At 48.5% G+C, this 21,550-nt stretch overlaps 1 protein-coding gene across 1 annotated transcript in view; it reads right to left on the bottom strand.

Moving 5' to 3' along the window:
- Positions 1 to 21,550, bottom strand: part of CHST8 (carbohydrate sulfotransferase 8) — a 148,209-nt gene that overhangs the window by 91,964 nt on the left and 34,695 nt on the right. The window lies entirely within an intron of this gene.

Here is a 21,550-nt window from a genome sequence, read left to right on the forward strand (position 1 = left end):
GCAGCAACAGATAGCAGAGCGAAGAGTTAATCTATTCTCAGGGGGTCAAGAGGAGGCTTGCATAGCTGAGAGAGCTGTCCTGCACTGAAGAAGGGAGGCTTTGCCTCCATGCTTCCTGACCCTGAGTTGTACCCTGTTACTTTGTTAATAAACTACTTAACTGTAAGTATGGTTTGTGAGTTCTGTGTGGTCACTGCAATGGATTATCAAACCCAGTAGAGAAGTAGAGAGTGCTAAGGGGAGGGTGGCCGGTGTCAGAATTGGTAAAAAGGTTGGAGTGGAGGTATATTTGACTTGCACCTCCTAGGGATCAGCCTTGGGCTGATCTTAACTTGCTGTATTCACCCTGAAGTAAGACAGGTCCTGACTGTGGTGTTACTACAATTATTACTCCACCATTTTAAAGAACCCCTGCACTGAGCCCACCTGGGATGGCTCCCCATTTAATGATAAAAGATTATTTCAAGACAGAAAGCTAAACAGGGATAGTAATGGGGATCCCCCTGTATCTATAGTCACCTTTTTCATTTAAAAATCAAAACTTAAAAAGGCAACATGAGGGCTCCTTGTGGTGATGAAAATGTTCTATATCTTGACTGTATCAGTGTCAATATCCTAGTTGTAGTATTTTCCTAGAGTTTTGTAAGATGTTACCTTTGGGAAAAAAGTATAAAAGGGTACAGAGAATCTCTCTCTACTGTTTCTTAAAACTGCATATGAATCTATAATTATTGCAAAATAAAGTTTAATTTAAAAATTGAGAACTTAAAAAATAAAAGTTACTGGCCTTTGAGCCTTTCAGTCAGTATAAGGGAAGCAAATTCTCATTTTGTGCATGTAGATAATAGAAAACCATTTTAATGGATCAGCACCATCCCCTTTTCTATAAGAAACATTTTAGCGTTAGGGGACTATGCCTTTAATAAGAAAACTTGATGTGTTGGCAACTACTGGTTGATCTTTGTGCATTTTTCAATTGTACTTTAAAAATGCAAACAATTATTAATATTGATGTGGACTAAAACAATATTGAATTCCAATATATTTCCAGGTCTTTTATGAATTACCCTGTAGATATGGGGTGATTATGATAAAAGAATATTTGCATGCTCAATTTCTTTTCAGTGAGGAACCTTGAAGAGGGCTGACATGCTCCATAGAAAATGAACTTCACAGGGACAAGTCTGGCCCCAGAGTCCTTGGCCAAGACCTCAGACTTAGCAGCTGGCACAGACTTTCCATTCCACTTTGATTGCTGTGCTTTATTCAAACTGAGATTGTACAGCACAGGTGTGAACACCTGCTCAAGGTCTGGAATGGGATTTTTTAGGGGGAGGGAAAAAAAAAAGGAACAGATATTTATCATGCTTTTTTAATGTTGTGTTGTAAGCACTATGTAGGGTACTATATAAACATCCCATTTAACTTTCCACAACACTCTCTGGAAATCAGGGCTCTGAATCAGTTCGAATTGGTTCAGTCATGTCCAGTGAAGCAAAGCTGGAGCAGATTCGAGTTTTAAAAACTTGGGTGATCTGGAATGATAACCAGAATGGGAAAAAGTACTGGTCTAAGCCCTGGAATGGGAGACTCAGAAGAGGCATAATGAGCCCCTCTTGAGGAGCCTGATGCATTAGATTGAATTACTGGCAGGACTGTGAAGAGCGACACACGTTTAAAGCGGCATGGTCAGCCGCCATCTTTGAGCGGGGCACCTCCGTTTCCAATTCTGCCAGGCAGGAGATTTAGTTGCTATGCAACACATATGCTGCCCTTTTTTTCTAAGAGGGAGATTAGGTTTCTAACAGGGCTTTGATCCATAATTTTTCCCGTTGCAGTTATTGTTCTGATTCACCCAAATTTTTAAAAATTTTAAAATTTTGGTCTGTTTCAGTTTTACTTCCTTGGCCATGACTGAAACAGTAAGAACTGGTTTGAACCCCTACCAGAAATAAATATCATTGTCCCTTTTTGTCCCAGGCTTGATGCTCTGAAAGCAGATACTGAGATGAGGCTTGAGGTGCAAGATGCTTGTTAAGGATCTATACCTGTGAAGGGAAGAAGGCAGAAAGCAGAACCAGTCAGAGAAGTTGAACAGTGATGCGAGCCCAGCCATTCCTCGATGGGGAGCTCTGGCATGGGCCTAGCGTGCCAGAGCGCCCTGCAGCAGGCTGAGATGACTGGACCTCAATACCTCCACCTTACTCAGGAATGTGGGTTGCCAAGGAAGGGAGTGACCTCAGATAGGGCAGTGTGCTGTAGCTGGAAGAGCTGACAGCTGGAGGCTGACTGCTCACCACGTGCCCTGTGGCTAATCAGCAAGTCCATACTTGAAGGGGCATCTTGGCAGCCTATCTCCATGTCCACCTCCTTATTTTACAGTTGATGAAGTTTAGATCCAGAGAGACTAACTATGGCCAAGGTTACACAGTAAATAAAAATCTTCTTCCATCTCTGAGTCAAATCCTGCCTCTCCTCACCTTATTCATACTTTCTCCCACATAAAAGCTTAGATCAGATGTTCTGACCTTCAGTTACTGAGACAGGAAGGTTTGAAAAGCTCCAGAGGAACGTATAGAAAGTAAGTGTAAATACACTCACCTTACCTCCTCTAGTGGCATCCCTGCAAAACACAAACACTCAAACACATGCATGGACACACACTCACTTACACAACACCTTTTTGGCAATCATCTGCCTGCTAATGGAGGACAGGGGCAAGGATTATTTGGGTTAAAGGTTACCCTGATGGTACAGCCTGGAGAGTGACTTCCCCAGCATAGCCACTGGATCTCGCCAAAGAACAGCAGAGAATGTGTGAAAACGTGTGAGGCTGCACAGCCTTGGTTTACTTTTAGAAAACACTGAGCTGTTCACATTTTCCAGCTGCTCTGACATCCACAGCAGGGAAAATTACAGGGAGGAAAAAATTGCATATTTACTACTCAAAACTGAAAGTTGGAGTATAATACGGACAGAGAGGAGTGTGTAAGTAAACCCAGAATGCCCTGGCCCCTGGCAGGGTGCAGCTGCTTCCAAGCTGAAAACAGCAATCTAGATCCTAGAGGAAAGAATAGTAAGGTTTGGCTTCCTTCCAGGGAATCCCTCTCCCTCTGGCTGGCACGAGGAGGCCCCAGTGGATTTGCCTTTGTGCTCCCAGCTGCCAACAGTGCCTGGCACAGAGTAGATGCTCAGGCAATGTGCAGTGAGCAAAGGGGGAATCACAGGAGGAGTGAGGAGGGGAAGGGATGCTTACACAAGAGGGCCAATCGGGCCCTTTGGGTTAAGGTCACGTGGAGCCCAGCAGGTGTGCCCTGAGGTGTGGACAGGACACATGCACCACCATCCCTGTTGGGTGCAGACTAGCCTAAGTTGCCTGCAAGAATGACCACCACATTCTTGACCCCCACTAGTCCAGCATGATTTTCCTTGGAGCCATCCACAGAACAAGGTGGTCTCTTCCAATCTAAGGACTCACAGGCTAAGAATATGGCTGTACAGTCGAGTCTGTTGGCCCTATCTTTTTTGCTATATGGAGAATCAGGTCTCCCTCAGGCTACCCTGGGGGCAGAGCTGTGAACAGTCTGGAAGTTCTAATGCGCAGCTGTGCACCTTACAGGAGCCTCCCTCCTCTGTGAGCCTCTGCCCCACGTCTCCTTCCAGCTGATATCCTGTGCCTCAAGTCTTCTCTATTCCACTGGCCCCACAGTGCCTCCTCCCTCTTTCCCCACAAGGTGTTGGGAAGACAGAAATTTGAGCCACCCCTCACCCTTTCTGCTCTTTCATCCCATACCCAACCTGCAGACTTGGCTCCTGTCTAGCTTTTCCAGTTCCTTTGTGCTGCTCTGATTCAGCACTGTTGCCTGGACAGCTCCTCACCCCTGCACTGGTGTCTTCAGTGTATTTGCGGTCATTTCCCTGCTCTAACCATCCGAGGGTCCCTCACTGCCCAGTGGCCCATGTCCAAATGTCTCTGCATGACTCACAAGGGTCCTGAGGACAGTCCCTGCCAGCCCCACCCCCAGCCTCATCTCACCATTCTCTGACAGCTCCCAGGCCAAATGAGGGACCCTTGTCTGTCTTCCCAGAGCTCCTGGGCTTTCCTCCAGCATAGGTAATAGAGGCTAGTGTAGTCCCTGGGTGGTAAAAAGTGGTACAAGGTTTTAATACACTTGACTGTTAACTAAAGGCTGGAGGTTCAAGCTCACCCAGAGCCCCCTCAGAAGAAAGACTTGGCAATCTACTTCTGAAAAATCAGCCACCGAAAACCCTATGGAGCACAGTTGTACTCTGACATACATGGGGTGGCCATGAGTTGGAGTCAAATTGGCGGCACCTGATTTGGTTTAATGTAGAGGAAAGAGCACTGGGCCCGAGCCTACTTCCTCCTTTTACATCTCTGAGCTTTAGTTTTCCCAACCAGTATGCAGGCCCCTGGGGGACTGATACCACAGGACTGTGTGTGCAGGTGCCTGCTATGATGAGACTTCGTCCTGGAGGGAAGGGAAGCGCTCAGGGGGGCCAGGTGGTGGTCCTTTTCCTGCAGGGTGTGTGCTTTTCCAGTCGGTCTTTTTCTCTTTCCAAATGTCTTTGCTGAGTTTCTACTTAGCTTGAACGAAACACACAGCAACCTGGTTTCTCTCTCTCAGCCTCGAGGACACAGGCAGAAAAGCTGCTAAACCTTGAGGATCCCTGGACATGGCGCTCCACAGCATCTGCTAGCCAGCCTAGGGTGGTGGGCCAAGGATGTAGGCAGCACTCCGTGGACTGGGAGATTCGCTGAATGGCACACACCGGCCCCATGCTGTGCTGCCCTGCCTGCTGACCCTGCTAAGGATCGCTTACGCCCTGAATTCTTACATGACTGCAGAAAAGAGGAAGACACCGGTGGAAATATGCATTTTTATGATGGGACCAAAAGCGGTCTTCAGTGACCACTTGTTTGAAGCAGCCCATTTTCTCAATAACCACGTTACTTTTATAATGAAAATTATTTTGTAAATGACACATCCACTGACCCTCGGTAGCAGACCCAGACCTTCAAATCTTCTGATTTGCAAATCTGGGTATTAACTGGAAATTTCTTGACTCTTAAATTGGCAAGCAATGTACATTTTAAAAACTTCCTTAGACAAAACAAAGCTTGTATTGGAACTGGATTTGGCTCGTGGTTCACCAGTCACTACCCCTGCCATGGAAAGTGCAGCCTGGGTTGGGGAAAGGCAAGTGACACCTAGAGTAAAATGATGCCCAAAGGTTCGGGGAGTTTTGTGCAAAATCAGCAGAGGGGAGAAGCCTGTGCGGTGAGGCTGCCGCAGCCTCGCTGGCCTCGAGTGGTTCCTACAGCTCTGTAACCAGATGGAATTCTCAGCCACACGGTCTCCCAGTGCAGGGCACCTGCCTTGGCCTGGAGGACAGTCACGGCAGGCAGGGGAGCAGCAGCACAGGATGTAGAGTGTCCCGCCCAGCACTGCCCCCCCCCAGCAGGCCATGCCCAACATGCACCCAGATGCACCTGTGGCAGGGGTGCTTCACCCTGACCAGCAGGGCAGCTGCATCAGTGGGATGGGCGGGGGCCGGGGTATTGCCAGGAGATAGGCTCTTGCCCAGTTCAATGGCTGCCATCAGCTGTGTGCAGACAGTGTCAGGTCAAACATTTGACATGAACCCTGTGACAACCAGCATGCTTGGAGGTAACAGAAAACCCAACTCAGTGGGAATTCTGTGCCTCAACGGTGTCACTGGGGACCCAGATTCTTCCCAGGAAGGGCCTCACCCTAAGATGGTTCCTTCCATGGTTATAGGACAGCCGCCAGCCATGGTCCAGACTGCAGCCATCCTCGTTATGTCCAGAGGAGAAAGGGAGCCCCATCCCCAACCATGGAACAAAACACCTGGACTCTGAGTCAATGGAACCTCCCTGGGCCAGCGCCTGGTGCGAGGGTTGTGCCCTGTGCTGGCAGATATAGGTCTAGATTACTGGAACCAATCATGGGCCGCATGGGAAGGAAGTGCCCTCTGGGAGCTGAGAGGTGGGCCAGCCCGTCCCAAGCTCAGCAAGTAGGACAACGGGGCGGGGGGGGGCGGGAAGCAGGGCTGGGGGGAATGATATGGAGTTGGCCACTATGTCCACTAGGCATTCTCTTTTATGTTTCATACAAAAGCCACACGAACAACTATAAAACCCATTTTACAGATGAGAAGACAGGCTCAGAGAGGCTGAGTAACCTGCCCAAGGTTGCACAGCTACTAAGTGGTCAAGCAGAGATTTGGGTTCAGGTCTAATTCAGGATTTCAACTGCTCCCCTTGCTGAGTCACAGCATTAACCTGTGGGAGCTACAGAAGTGCGGCCTGTGATGGAAGAAGCCACAGCCTGGCACATGTCAACACAGACCTGGGGTCAGCTGTGTCAGTCAGCAGGAGGTGGCTGGGCCCTGGTGCCCGGCCGCTCCTAGAACCCCTCTTAGCTCACACTCTGCGGCCTGCAGCACTGACCCACAGGCTCCCAAGTGGACACCGGTCTCAGTGAGAGCTTGCAGGACAGAAGGTCCGGAGAGGGTTCTGCGCTCACATGTGACACGCTTATCAGTCTGCACACAGGGTGTGGGAGCACACAGACATGCCTCTGGCTTGTCCTGTGGATTGAGTGGGTGAAGGCCCCTGGTTCTATATGCCTGAGAGCATGTGTGTGAACGGATCTGTGTGCACACAGGTATGCACACATGTGTTTCAGAACCTCCCCGCCCCCTGCCCTGTGGCCACCAGCTGGGAGCAGTCCAGCCACAGCCCAGGCCATTCCCACCCAGCCCCTGGCCCCCAAAAGAATGACCCCGTGCAGCCCTTACCCCCAGCTCAGCAGTGCTTGCTCCCCCGTCGCTGCCTGGGGTCTGGCCTCCTTCCTGGCAGAGGAGAGCCAGTCTCCTTTCTCCACATTTGCCTGGGGCGGGGGGAGCTGGGGAGGCCTAGGAAGCAGGCCATCTTCCACCTGGGCCTCTCGCTCCACTTCCCCCTGCGTCCCCTCTCTGCCTCAGGGTGCATCACTCTGGCGACACCCGGGAATTGGAAGCTAATTTTCCACGATCATTAGTGATGGAAAGACCTCAGGTTCTGCCTTTAATTAAAGTCAAGCATGGGGCTGAGGAGAAACCACACGCAGCCATTTCTTCTTACTTGTAGAAGCCGTATGCAAATCATTAAGCGAGGCATAGAAGCCATAATTAAAAATTTCACAGACCCCCTCATTAGTGGAGCAGCCTCACAGGAAAGCGGGATCGTGCCCCTCCCCCAGGCCGATGGCAGCTCCTGCAGATAGCTAATTGGGGCTGGGGGAGAGGCTGGCCACCTGGAAGGACAGTGCGCCTCACAACGGGCTGGCAGGGCTCCTGGCCTCCCTGGTCTCCAACAATGACCTCCCACCTCCATCCAGGACACCTCTTGCCAGGGTCCAGGGCCCCCAGGGTACCAGGTGGGTGGGGAGGCGGGGAGGTGAATGTATCCATCCATTCATTCATTCATCTTAGGGCAAGGAGGTCTCACAACACAAGGTCCCGTTCCCAAATTTCATAGCCTCCCAGAGCCCCATCCCCCACTTGTGCATAGCTGCAATGTGCTGACAGAAGTGGGGTGAAGGGTCTCAGCTAGAGACTCTTCCTGCCAGACATCCTTAGCGCCCTTGGGAAAGCCAAGAGGGAGAAGCAGCCCTCTACTGAGGCAGCTCCGCAGACATCTTCGCTTTTCCAGCAATGGCCTCCTCTGTGCACAGATTCCCCCAGGCCTGGGACGACCTGAAGACAAAGGGCCCTGGATTCATGCCCACAGAAAGGTACCTCCATGCTCCATAAACACACTCCCTCAGCCCCAGCTCCAACCAGTATCTGGAGAACTGGGAAGAGACCTAGGAGTCTCAAACTCAGGGGCTTCCAGCTGAGGGCAGCCTGGCAGGGGAACTGTCTGACCTCACTTCCCACACGCCCTCTAGCCCCCCATCCCAGGCCCGATCCAGGCTCCCTGGCTTGTGTTCTTAGCGCCTGTAGTTGTCTGGTTCATGTCCTGAATCGATCCTCTCGGCCAGTCACCACAGGCATAATCTCCACTGTCTCACTGACATTTCCTAATGAATATTCACTTGTCCCACTCACAGCCACTTGTTTTCTGTCTGGCCTGATCAATGGCACTCCTCTGAAGGAATCGCGCTCACCAGGGGCATTGATCGACATCCATGAAGCTGCCCAGCATGGCGGGGGTGGAGGTGGGGTGAGATGTGTCCTCCCAGCCACGAGGCCCGGACACTGGCCAGCTCAGCTCACCACAGACCACTCGGCCTTGGGCTCAACCAGAGTGCCCACACATGGCTGAGACCCTTGTTCTCTGCTGATAAAAGTAAAAATCTCACACCCTCCTTCAGTTGCTTTATATATAAGCTAAATGTGATTAAAATCAAATTCAAACACGGATCTCCTTTTAAGGGTTTGGGGGCAAATCAATCTTAGAAGAAAGACAACCAAAATGCTCCTTAGAAGCAAGGATGGCCAGACTTTGGCTGCTTATTTTGAACATGTCATCAGGGATGACTGCTCACTACAGAAGGACATGATGGTTGGTAAAGTGGAAGGTCAGCAAAAATGAGGGAAACCTCAATGAGATGGATTGACCCAACAGCCACAACAATGAACTCAAACATCTTAACGATCATGAAGATGGCACAGGACCAGGTGACGTTTTGTTCTGCTGTACACAAGGCTGATGATATCCACTAACAACAACACGGAGCCACAGGGCACCTAAGAAGAAAGGCCTGGTGATCTCCTTCTGAAAAATCAGCTGTTGAAAACCCTGTGGAGCACAGTTCTACTCTGACACACAGGGGTCACCATGAGCTGGGGCCAACCCGACAGCAAGTGGTATCTTTTCCCAACACGATTTGAGAGTCTACTGGGAGGCCCCCTCATATCTTTCACTTCTCCACTCACGGAAGCCAAGCTGTCCTAGTGGTCACAGCCCCTACTGAGCTTTCACTTCCTGTCCCTCCACATCACCTGGTTACACATGCATCTGCATAAGAACCTGGGCTTCCAGCCACTGTCACAAGATAGTACGCTAACAAGAAACACATGTTACATACGGCCTGATGGGAAAGGGGATTATCCCACTTATGCAAGCCATGCATAAAAGCTATTTTACTTTTTGATTGACTTTTTTATTCATTATGAAACATTTCAGATATTAAAGGACAACTAGTGCACCCACTACCCAACCTAAGGAATAAAGCAGTTAGCAATATTTGGGGTCCCCTTTGTAGCCCCCCTTCCTATGGCTCCGCCCTCCCCCCTCCAGAAGTAACCACTCATTTAGTAAATATTTAATAAACACTGACTACGTGCCTGACACTCTTCCAGGCAATTGGGATCCATCAGGGAGCAAAACAGACAAAGATCCTATCCTCGTGGAATTACATTCCAGCCGAGAGAGATAGACGGTACAATAAACGTAACAAATCAGTAAAGTATATGTGATGTTATACTATGGTGGGGAACAAAAAAACAGAGCAGGGCAGGGGACTGGGAGTCTGGAGGGTAGAGGCAGGTGGCAGGATCTAAAAGTGTGAGAGAGTGACATTTGAGCCACGTGGTATCTAGGGAATAGTCTGTGCAAAGGCCCTGGGGAAGGGACATTCCTGACGCTCAGGGAGACAGGAGCGTGAAGGAGAGGGAGAGGTGATGAGGTACGAGAGGCAGTGGGGCCCGTGGTCGCCGCAGGAACTCAGCTTTTTGCTCTGAGTGAGGCAGGCACAGAGTAGGACATGATCTGACTTGGGTTTCAACTGGACGCCCCTGGCCATGTGGGTAGGCAAGGGTGGAAGCAGGGAGGCCAGTGAAGAGGTGTTCCACAACAGTACAGGTGAGAAATCTCGGCCGCGACACAGAATTTGGGGTCTGCCATTCTCATATGAGACGTGGCACTTTTAGAAGAGCACTTTATTTCAACATTGAAAATTGCATGCTTTGACTTTGACGCTGTGAGATCAATGGGTGCCTTGGGTCCACTCGTTGGCCATAAGCTTTTCTGAGATGGGAATTATGGATACCAGAAAAAAATTGTTAAGCTTCTCTCCTCACCAAGACTGGCCCTCCCAGCTTGTTTTCATACCCTGAAGTGCAGGACATCTGGCTGATCAATCCGTGTTTAAGATGGCCCTGGGATAATGAGATACACAGTGATGGCTCAAAGCAGGATCCTGCATCCGGCTGCCTGGGCCCAAGCCCCAACTCCACCATTTAATAGCTGTGTCACCCTGGGTGTGTTACTGCACCATTCTGTGCCTCAGTTTTCTCATCTGCAAAATGGGAGAATTGCAGCTAACTCTCAGAGTCATTATAAGGACTAAGTGGCAATAAAGGTGACACTGTTGGAGCAGTGCCTGGCACACAGGGAGTACTCGATCACGTCAGTGACTCCCCAAAGTGCTTTTCTCTCAGGCAATTCCATCAGCCTCGAGTACAATGCCAGAGAGAGACGGGAGCTGTGGAAGCTTCCAACAAGGGTGTCCAGGGAAAACCTCAGGAGTTAAGGTCTGCAGGCAGACCCATAGAAAGGGCTTCCAGGAATCTGGCCCTTAAGCGCTTCATCAAGAGGGAAAAGGAGCAGCTGCTCTTGGCACTATGCCTCTGAGCGCCAGCCTTGGGCCGTCAAAGGGGTAGGTATTTACCTTGAAGTTCTGTGTTTTCAAAACTATTTCAACTACATCTGCTCAGTATGCCAAGCACCATTCAGAATTATCCCTTTCAAAAGTTTGACGCAGTTTTCCCCCCGATGATCTAAACATATACCAACTTCTCCCCGCAGCCCACAAACCCACCAAGCACCTTTGACATATTCAATTCAAACCAGAAGCAACCCAGTACGCAATTTGAACACACTGGTATTCCGATCTCCACAGAATCAGGAAAACAGCGTGACATTCACGCATTGGTTTTTATCTTTACATAATTACTTGTTAGCAAAGTTGAAGTCTTCAAAAAATTGGCAAAATTTTAGAAGCTGACGCTTCGCAGCAAATGATAGAGTATATTCTGAAAATGTGAGATTTTCCCCTTGCATCCATATACACACAGACACACAAACACGCACACACGCAATCCTGATCTTGATCTCAGCATTGCTGGGAACTTCATAATGGAAGTCTAATATTATTTTCCAATTCAGCTCGCTTACTTGGAAGAAATTTGACTCCGGTTCAGAGACGTCATCAACTCTGTTGGTAGTCTCCCAGGCTTAAGAAAACAGCACCTCCTCACTGATGGCATCTTTTGCTGGCGTCACACAAGCACACCTGGGTACTCGTGCACAGTGTCTTTTATTGCCCAGTTATCACCACAAATAGCCAAATAATAGATATGACCTTTTGCAAACTTGAAGCCCAAAGTCGTTGCTTTGGCTCTTCAGGAAGAAGTCCTCTGGCTGCCTTCTCAGTCTCTGTGCCTAGTGGAGGTCTGGGTGCCCTCGAAGCAGGCTTCATGAGAGTTGTCCACGCAGCTGAAACTATCCTTTAGGATCACAAGGGTTTTGTACAGAAGGGTGACAGGCATTTGGGGTCTTGATGAAGTATCCCGCTGCTAGTGTCTCTTATGTGAAGTGGAGTGTATTCATTTCCTAGGGTCGCCATAATAAATGGAGCCCTGGTGGCTCAGTGGTTAAGAGTTCAGCTGCTAACCAAAAGGTCGGCAGTTCGAATCCATGGTAATAAAGTACCGCAAACTAGCTGGCTGGTTTGCTGTCTCATGGTTCTGGAGGCTGGGAGTCTGAAATCACGTGGTCAGCTGTGTTAATCCCTTCTGTTATGGATTGAATTGTGTCCTGCCTCCCCCAAAATGTGTCAGCTTGGCTAGGCCCTGGTTCCCAGTATTGTGTGATTGTTCACCATTTTGTCATTTGATGTGATTTTCCTATGTTTGTAAATCTTACCTCTTTGATGTAAATGAGGCCAGATTAGAGGCAGTTATATTAATGAGGCAGGACTCAATCTACAAGATTAGGTTGTGTCTTGGGTCAGTCTCTTTTGAGAGAAGTGAGCAGACAGACAAAGGGACCTCATACCATCAAGAAAGCAGCACCTGGAGCAGAATGCGTTCTTTGGACCCAGGGTCCCTGTACCGAGAAGTCCTAGACCGGGGGAAGATCGATGACAAAGACCTTCCCCCAGAACCCACACAGAAAGAAGCCTTCCCCTAGAGCTGGCACCCTGAATTTGGACTTCTAGCCTCCTAAACTGTGAAAGAATAAATTTCTCTTTGTTAAAGCCATCAACTTGTGGTGTTCCTGTTATAGCAGCACTAGATAGCCAAGACAGGCTCTGAGAAGAATCTGTTTCTGCCTCTCTACTAGCTACAGATGTGGCCGGTGATCCTTCGTGTTCTTTGTCACTCCAATCTCTGCCTTCATCTCCACATGGCCGTCTTTCCTCTGTGTGTCTTTCTTCTCTTTTAGAATGACACCACTCAGGTTGGATTAGGACCCACCCTAGTCCAGGATGACTTCATCTTAACTGATAACATCTTCAAAGCCCCAGTTTCCAAACAAGGTCACATTCACAGGTACAGGGGTTAGGACTTCAACATATCTTTTGGGGGGATACCATTCAATCCATAACACAGAGAATGGAGTTTTGCAAGAAAAAATAAAATCCAGAGGTTTTAGATAAACTTTACACAATCTTGGTCCAGCATCATTTAAGGTAAGAGGGTGGTTTTGCATCACTGCCCAGAACACACCAACACCTCAAGGAAGGTGCACCCCATCTTTGCAATAGAGATAAATTCATCCTTGATGTGAACCTCATGGATTAACTCCAGCTTCCCCAAAAGGGACAGACAAGCAGACAAAAGCCAGAGTCCTGATCCCTGAGTTTGGTTTGCAGAGGGCAGCTTGATCTCTAGGGCGGGCAGCAAGAGTGGGAGGGTAGGGCCAGGCAGCCAGCCCTGCCTGGGCTCTCAGAAGCAGGAATGTGCCTGTGGTCTGTGTGCTTGTTTGGCGCAAAAAGTCACGGCCACAGAGCACTGATGCCTGTGGCCAAGGTAAATAACCCTGCTTTGGAGGCTCTTTGATTTCCAGTGTGTGTTGTCAGGATCAACCCTTTGGAAGGATAAAACTGAAGATGCAACAAAAATGAGTTTCCGGAGGCTCACAGTCCCTTTTTTGTACTTCTCTGTAGAAAATACAAAAGTCAAATTTTTCCTGAAAGTGCATTCTCACCTTAAAACAGAAAACTCTTACGTTTGTGACATGTAATGGGAACCATGGTATAAATGGCAGTATAAATGCATAATGGCAGCCCAGAATGTACCCAACACAAGAGTCACAGAGTATGTCAGGGTGGGGTTTTCTCAAGATCTCTCTCACTTGGATTTCTGCAAAGCCTCACCCAACCAGAAAAATCGTGAAAAGCTTTACTTTCTGTAGTTTGCATTATGAAGGTATAATTTTATATTTCAAACCCCGTCCCCAAAAGCTCTCCAATTATTAAATATTCTTTTCCCGTCCTTATAAATTCCTCTCTCCCTCCCCAGGGATTCCGATATACCTGGCTGAAGTTCACCTGACCTGTTCCTCTGCCCTCCATCTCCCTGGAGAACTGCTGCTCAACAACCATGTCTGAGGAAGGCAGAAGGTCAATTCCACTTGCTTTCCAAACCTTAATTGCTCAGAGGCTTTCCTTTCGTCTTCAGCAGGGCCACTGGCTCTTCTTTCCATTCCAGGCATCTGTGGACCAAGCCCCAACATCAACATGGTGGACGGTAGGATTCCCCAGAGGCTGTACATTCTCCCAGCCCCATGACAAGAAGGCCAGTGAAGGCTCTCAAAAGGAAGGCAGGGTTTTAAGCAGTGTGCACAGCATGCGTGGTGTGATGGATAGCTTTTATATGGCTTTTCTCACCATGGTCTTGTAACACCACCCAAGTGATTAGGTGGGAACTATACAAATAAGGTAATTATGGCCAAAGAGGATTGGTTAGTTTTGCCATTCTGCTGCTTAAAATAAGCCAACCCAGAGGTGGAAGGAGAAGATACTGCCACCACTAAGAAAGAAGAGCCAGGGGTGGAGCCCATCCTCTGGATCCGGGATCCCTGCCCTGAGAACTAGGAGATTGAGAGAGATCGAGAGAGAGAGCTGTAACAGCGAAGACATCATGAAACAGCAGTAAAGAAATGGCAGCAGCGTAACCAGGAGATGGTTAGGAGACTGCCCAGCCCATGGAGCAAGAAAGCTAAGTGCCTTTGGGCAAGAGGCTTGCTGGTGGAGTGGGGTGCCTCTGACCACTTGGTGGAGCTAGCTTTGCTGACCACAGAGTTAGAGCTGAATGTCTTCAGGCTGAAGCTTACTGTCAGAGTGGGGTGCCACAGGGCACTTACTGGCAGAGCTAAAAGCTTTGTAACACCTGCCTGAACAGGGCAGAGGCAGAGGGGCTAGGGGCCAGAGAGACCTGCCAGCAGGCGCGGCTGAGAAGAGGCTGTCCTGATGGAAGAACCATACCTGAGCATTCCTGAACCTGAATTGTAACCTGTTGCTTCCCTAATAAACCTCATAACTGTAAGTATGGTCTATGAGTTCTATAAGGCCATTGCAATGAATTATCGAACTCAGCTGGGAAGTAGAGAGTGCCGTGGGAGGGATGGTTGGCATCAGAATTGGTAAAGACAGCTGAGAGAGGAGGTATGTCTGACTTCTGCCTCATAGGAATCAGCCTTGGGCTGTTGACCTTGATTCTCCTTCCCCCTTGGGAAGTTAGAGGTGGTCAGACACAGCCCCCATACCATTTTTACAGCATGGAAAAACCAGGGTCCCTGCACTCTAAGCTCTATTCCCCGGCAGCAATCGCTCAGATGCAATTTAGTTAATTCCCTTCCATACTATCGCAGCATTCAGGCAACCTCACACAAGAGCAGGAAGGGCAGACTCCTGGGGATGAAGGCACCTCAAAACCAGCCTCTCTCGGACAGAGACCATGGAAAACCCAGCGTCCGACTTGCTCTCTGGCACATAGGAAGTTAGAAGCACTCCCATTCTTTCCCTCAGGCTCTGTTGTTTTAGGATGATATGAAATGAGTCTAAAAATGGCCAATATTTCTCCCCCAACACAGGGCATAAATCACTTCATCTTTGGGGCTTTCTTTGTGGTATTGATTTTTCTGTGAATGGAGGCAGATGGTTTCCATATTGCATCATCTAATATTCCTCCGGTTTGATTTATAGATTTCTTTGTGCATTACCTGAACATCAACAAGCCTTGCATTATTTCTTGCACACTTGTCAAATTAAGGTAAGATTTTCTTATTGGCCTTTACCCTCCCCCACACAAAAAAATGTGTCTGAGACATTTTCCAGCAAGTATTAAAAGGAGCTAGGCCCTCAGATGACAATTAAGAGGATGTAATTACGAAGGGGATCGTCATTGTCTGTGCTTCGGATAATGATTTAATTTTAGTTTTATGTGTTCGCTCAATGGAGGAAAAGAAAATAAGCTGAATAACCTCATGAAAACGACGAGAACAATTTGGCACCATTTATTCCTTAATTTACCAAAATGGGAAGGAGCCGGGGGAGCTTGGCACTCAGGCCTTCCAGAAGGAAGGAACACTTCTTGAGAGGTACAGAAGCCGCGTGGAAGAACCAAAATAGAGACGAGACTGCCGTTCACTGCGATGTAACCAAACAGAGCCAGCGAGGGTGTGAATTGAATCTAACTTCAAGCAGGGCAGGAAATTCCATTTGGGTGCTGCATAAGGCCTTCTCCTACGTTGTTTCTCCCACTGGCCTTCCTACAGCCGGGCCAGGCCCAGCAAAAGGGTGGTGGCATCCCCAGGAGTCTGATCATTGTCTGCTGGGACACAGACAGATGGGCCTGCCCTTCCTTCTCCTTACACAAACTGTGCTCTTCAAGGCAAGCAGACGCTGGCTGTGTCCATCCTGAGCTAGCCTCAGTGTGTCCAAACCTAGGTGCAACACGTGCACCCGTGACCACATCGGGCCTGGGCCACAAGGCTAGCTTTGGCATCCCCATGGTCCCTTTCAGCAATCAGGCTCTAATTACATCTATCCCCAAATCTCAAGAAGCTAACAAAGGGGATTCCATTGGTAATGCCTGGCTGTACTGTCCAGCACCTCTGTCTCCATCTCTGTCTTGGTATCTCACCTATGTGCACGGTAGTTATCCCCAGTCCCTCTCCTCCCTTTCTTCAAACTGTACCCAGCTGTCCCCAAGTTCCCTCTCCTCTCACTCCCAGGCCCCCAGCTCCACCGGCCTGCTCCGCTCCCCACCCCCTTTTGTCTGCTCTGGTAACTGCCCTTCTCTGGTAGCTCTGTCCCCTCTTCCTTCTGGGAGGGACCGATGGGATTTGCCTCTTCTCATTATCTCAACACTGGACAAAAAGGCCCTGGGACCACCAGGCAGACAGAGTTCCACTCAGGGCAGGAGAGGCTTGAGTCCTCACCTGTTAGTGACTATTTTGCAGGAATCCACACACCTACAGGTTCCTCCCTGACATTCCTGGTCACGTAAAGCATGAGGTGCTCAGTTCCCCCGCACAAGGTTTCCATCTCCAGCCACACAACTAATGTGGCCTACACAGCTGTGTGCTAATGAGGCCCTTCCTGTCCTGCAGCTTCATTCTCAGACCCCCACTGTACAAGAGAGCTGAGCGAGCCAGGCCCACCTGGGGTAGAGAGTTCCTGATCCTGTGACCAGGGGGGCAGAGGCTAGAGCCAACTGGGCCCATGAAAGTCCTGGCTTTCAGCAACCAGGTGCAGTGACTCCCTGAGTCTCTTCCCAAACCTGAAGATAATTATTCATCTGCCACAAGCCTGGCCCTGTCCGCTACCTCCCCAGAGCTGGGCAACCGCTCCTCCCAGAATTCACTTTTCAAATGCTTTCTGAGTGCCAGCCATGTGCAAACTCAGAACCAGGGGGCCTGGCTCTCCCAGGAGCCCAGAGAGGCAGTCCTCAGGGGGCCTTGGTCCTGGCACCATCAGCCTTCCCTTCATCCTACACAGCTGAAGAAGGCCTCTGGGCAGTGCTAGAGAAAAGCAGGGCCTCGCTTCTACAGAACCCCCAACAAGTCTTGCAACGTGATAATTCTGATTCAATGCCTAAAACATTTCCATCTGCCATTTTTCTCCATTTTCACACCCACATGTGTCTTAACAATCAAAGAAGCCAGGGGTCAGCAAATTACAGCTCACTAGCCAAATCCTGTTTCTGTAGATAAAGTTTTATTGAAACACAGCCATGCCCATTCATTTCCATATTGACGATGGCTGATTTCACACTACAGAGGCAAAGATGAGTAGTTTCAACAGTGACTTTTTAGCCTGCAAAGCCTAAAATATTTGCTACCTGGCCCTTTAAGAAAACGTTTGCTGACCTCCGACTTAAACTACATACATAATTTACTTATAAATCACCTGTCATATAACTTGTCGGGATGTTCAATAAACTTTGGGTAAGTTCCTTGAACACTATCACTCAAAGGGATAAAAATGAAAACCCTAGAAGCTCAGCATAAACTATATACATTCCCAATTCTAACACCATACAAAACCAAAAAAAAAAAACCAAAAATCTGTTGCCGTCAAGTTGATTCCAACTTATGGTGACCCACACGTCTAACTCCACACATCTCTGTATATTACACACGTGCAAAGGGATACATTCACCCAGGAAAGAGCTTAAAACATTATCATAGTAAAAAATGGGCAAAAGATATGAATAAACACTTCACTAAAGAAGACATTCAGGTAGCTAACAGATATATGAGGAAATGTTCACGATCATTACCCATTAGAGAAATGCAGGTCGAAACTGCCATGAGATTTCATCTCATTCCAACAAGGCTGGCATTAATCCAAAAAACACAAAATAATAAATGTTGGAGAGGCTGTGGAGAGATTGGAACACTTCTACGCTGCTGGTGGGAATGTCAAATGGTACAACCACTTTGGAAATTGATTTGGTGCTTCCTTAAAAAGCTAGAAATAGAACTACCATACGATCCAGCAATCCCACTCCTTGGAATATATCCTAGAGAAATAAGAGCCTTTACACAAACAGATATATGCACACCCGTGTTTATTGCAGCACTGGTTACAATAGCAAAAAGATGAAGCAACCAAGGTGCCCATCAACGGATGAATGGATAAATAAATTATGGTATATTCACACAATGGAATACTACGCATTGATAAAGAACAGTGAGGAATCTGTGAAACATTTCATAACATGGAGGAACCTGGAAGGCATTACACTGAGTGAAATTAGTCAGTTGCAAAAGGACAAATATTGCATAAGACCACTATTATAAGAACTTGAGAAATAGTTTCAACTGAGAAGAAAACATTCTTTTGTGGTTACGAGATGGTGGAGGGAGGGAGGGTGGGAGAGGGGCATTCACTAATTAGATATTAGATAAGAACTACTTTAGGTAAAGGGAAAGACAGCACACAATACAGGGGAGGTCAGGACAATTGGACCAAACCAAAAGCAAAGAAGTTTCCTGAATAAACTGAATGCTTCGGAGGCCAGCATAGCAGGGGCAGGGGTCTGGGGACCATGGTTTGAGGGGACATCTAAGTCAATTGGCATAATAAAATCTATTAAGAAAACATTCTGCATCCCACTTTGAAGAGTGGCGCCTGGGGTCTTAAATGCTAGCAAGCAGCCATCTAAGATGCATCAACTGGTCTCAACCCACCTAGATCAAAGGAGAATGAAGAACACCAAGGGCACAAGGTGATTACGAGCCCAAGAGACAGAAAGGGCCACATGAACCAAAGACTACATCATCCTGAGACCAGAAGAACTAGATGGTGCCAGGCTACAACCAATGACTGCCCTGACAGGGAACACAACAGAGAACCCCTGAGGGAACAGGAGAGCAGTGGGATGCAGACCCCAAATTCTCATAAGACCAGACTTAATGGTCTGACTGAGACTAGAAGGACCCCAGTGGTCACGGCCCCCAGACCTTCTGTTGGCCCAGGACAGGAACCATTCCCGAAGCCAACTCTTCAGACATGGATTGGACTGGACAATGGGTTGAGGAAGGATGCTGGTGAGGAGTGAGTTTCTTGGATCAGGTGGACACTTGAGACTGTGTTGGCATTTCCTGCCTGGAGGGGAGATGAGAGGGTGGAGGGGGTTAAAAAAGCTGGCAAAATGGACATGAAAAATGAGAGAGTGGAGGGAGAGAGCAGGCTGTCTCATTACGGGGAGAGTAATTGGGAGTGTGTAGGAAGGTGTATATGGGTTTTTGTGTGAGAGGCTGACTTGATTTGTAAACTTTCACTTAAAATGCAATAAAAATTATTTAAAAAAATTATCATAGTGAAGATCCCTTTGAAAGCCACCCCAATCCCCTCCACTCTGCACTGGAATGTTTGGTTTGTTTCCTTCCAGAGTTTTTTTCGAGACATGTATTTACAAATACATAAGTAGAGAAATAGTTTTGGTTTTTTTGTACATGGTTTTTAGTCATAAATTGTATATATGATGTTCTATAGTTTTATTTTTCCACTTAACAATAGTCTTGGATATCTTTCCCAGTCAATACATATAGATCTACCTCACACTTTTTAACTGCCCAGAATATTCCAAGGTGTGGGTGTTGCAAAGCTTAACCTCAGTGCATACAAACATCACGAACGGCCAGTCGAACTTGGCATAACCAGCTCTCCTTCCTTCCCAGTAAAAAGGACCCGCTGTCTACACATCACCTTGGAAAGGGACATGTCGGTGGATAGACCGCAGGTCTCTGCTACACACCCCATCTATTTGAAGACCCCCCCACCCCTGGGAGCCCCTGAGTCCTCATCTATAACAGCCACACTGCCAGGAAGTCTGCCTGACCCCCAGCCTCCTGGCAGTCCCTGAGACCCATGGCTCCAAAGACCCCATTCAAAGAAGCTATTTGACAGGAGAATCACTGCGAATATAAATGACTTTCTCAGAAGCTTGGCTTTTTAAAAAGAAAGATGAATCTGGCCCCTGCAAATAAAAAACAGATTGAGAAGCTAAGCTTCGTGGAGTGACTTAAACAGGAATTGAGAGCTGGCACCCGCTGGGAAGAGTGTAGCAAAGGCGGCGTTTGGAACAGGCAGAGCCTAGAGCTTGGCTCAAGAGCATACCCAGCCCCCCTCCCCCACCTTGTTATCTCATCCCCTTCCCCTCCCCTTCACCATCTCCTCCTGCTCCTCACCACAAACACTCACTGAGTGCCCACCCACTGCACGTCAGCCTGTGGGCAGCACTGGGACCACAGCCCTGCCTCATCCTTCCTGGAGCTTCAAGTGATGCATAGACAGGCCCTGAGAAGGGACCATCACATGCTGAGGTGGTCAGCATGAGGAAAGGCCACTGTGCCTGGAACATGCAAAGTGAGACTTGAAGGAGGTGGGGAGGGGGGGCATAAAAGGGATGGGGAGGGCAGGAAGAGTGTAAACAGGGGAGCCATGTATGCAATTTTCCATTTTAAATGCCCACTCTGGCTGCTGGTGAAGAATAGATTTGTGGGCGGCAGCTCCTCTGTCCATTTACTCTGCCCACTAAGGGGCAGCCTGGCAGACCCTGCTGGGTGCTGGGCACACATCTAGTGGAAGGAGCAGGGTTCTGCGTACGGCTGGGTCAGGGGCTGTGGAGCCTGCAGGACAGCCTGTGGATGGGCAGTGGCCATCACTTCTCTCCTGATGGCCAAACCCTGAGGGTGCTGGAATGCCTCTGAAGCAAAGGTTTTCCTGTGGGGAAAGAGAGGGGCTCCAGGGAGAGCCAGACTCTGCCCCAGCTGAAACCCATGAGGACCTGGGTGAAAATCCTCACTGGGCTGCTGACCAGCTGGAGGACCACGGACGTGGGGCTTAGCCTTATTAACAATTCATAGGGGTTTGTTGTGAGAACTAAATGAGGTAATATACATAATGCATTCAATCTAGTGCTAGGCACGTTGGAGGCATTCAGCAAATGCCTACTGTTAGCCATGCCTCCAGCAGGCATCGCTCAGCAAATGAACAATTTCTGTACCTGTTGACAAGCAGGGAGCACAGGAAGCCTCCCTCCCAGAATAAAGCCCCTTGGCCCCGGCCACCACACACGCAGGCCATGCTGCAAGTACCATGGGGGTTCTGTGCCCCCACGTAGGGAGTTAGGCGCACTAGAACATTCCCTCCTGTGATGAACTCACCTATAAATAGATGCTGTCCATCTTGAGCACGTGGGGGGTTTGGAGCTAAGGAGGGAGGTTAAGGTGAGTAAATGGGAAAAGAACTTCCTTGCTTAAAAAAGCTGCTTAGAATGCAGAGGAAAGGGACTTCTCTGTTAAGAATGATAATAAACACTTGCAAAAATGGCTCAATCATACCTACTATTGTGAGGATGGCACAGGGCCCAGCAACATTTCATTCTCTTACACGTAGAGTCGCTATGAGTAGGAATCTACTCCTAACAACAACAACAACCATTTGCTTAATCTCTTTTTCTCCCAAATTCCCATTGGAAAGATAAAATAAAT

Source organism: Loxodonta africana, chromosome 21, assembly GCF_030014295.1.
Source record: "Loxodonta africana isolate mLoxAfr1 chromosome 21, mLoxAfr1.hap2, whole genome shotgun sequence".
Taxonomy (NCBI): domain Eukaryota; kingdom Metazoa; phylum Chordata; class Mammalia; order Proboscidea; family Elephantidae; genus Loxodonta; species Loxodonta africana.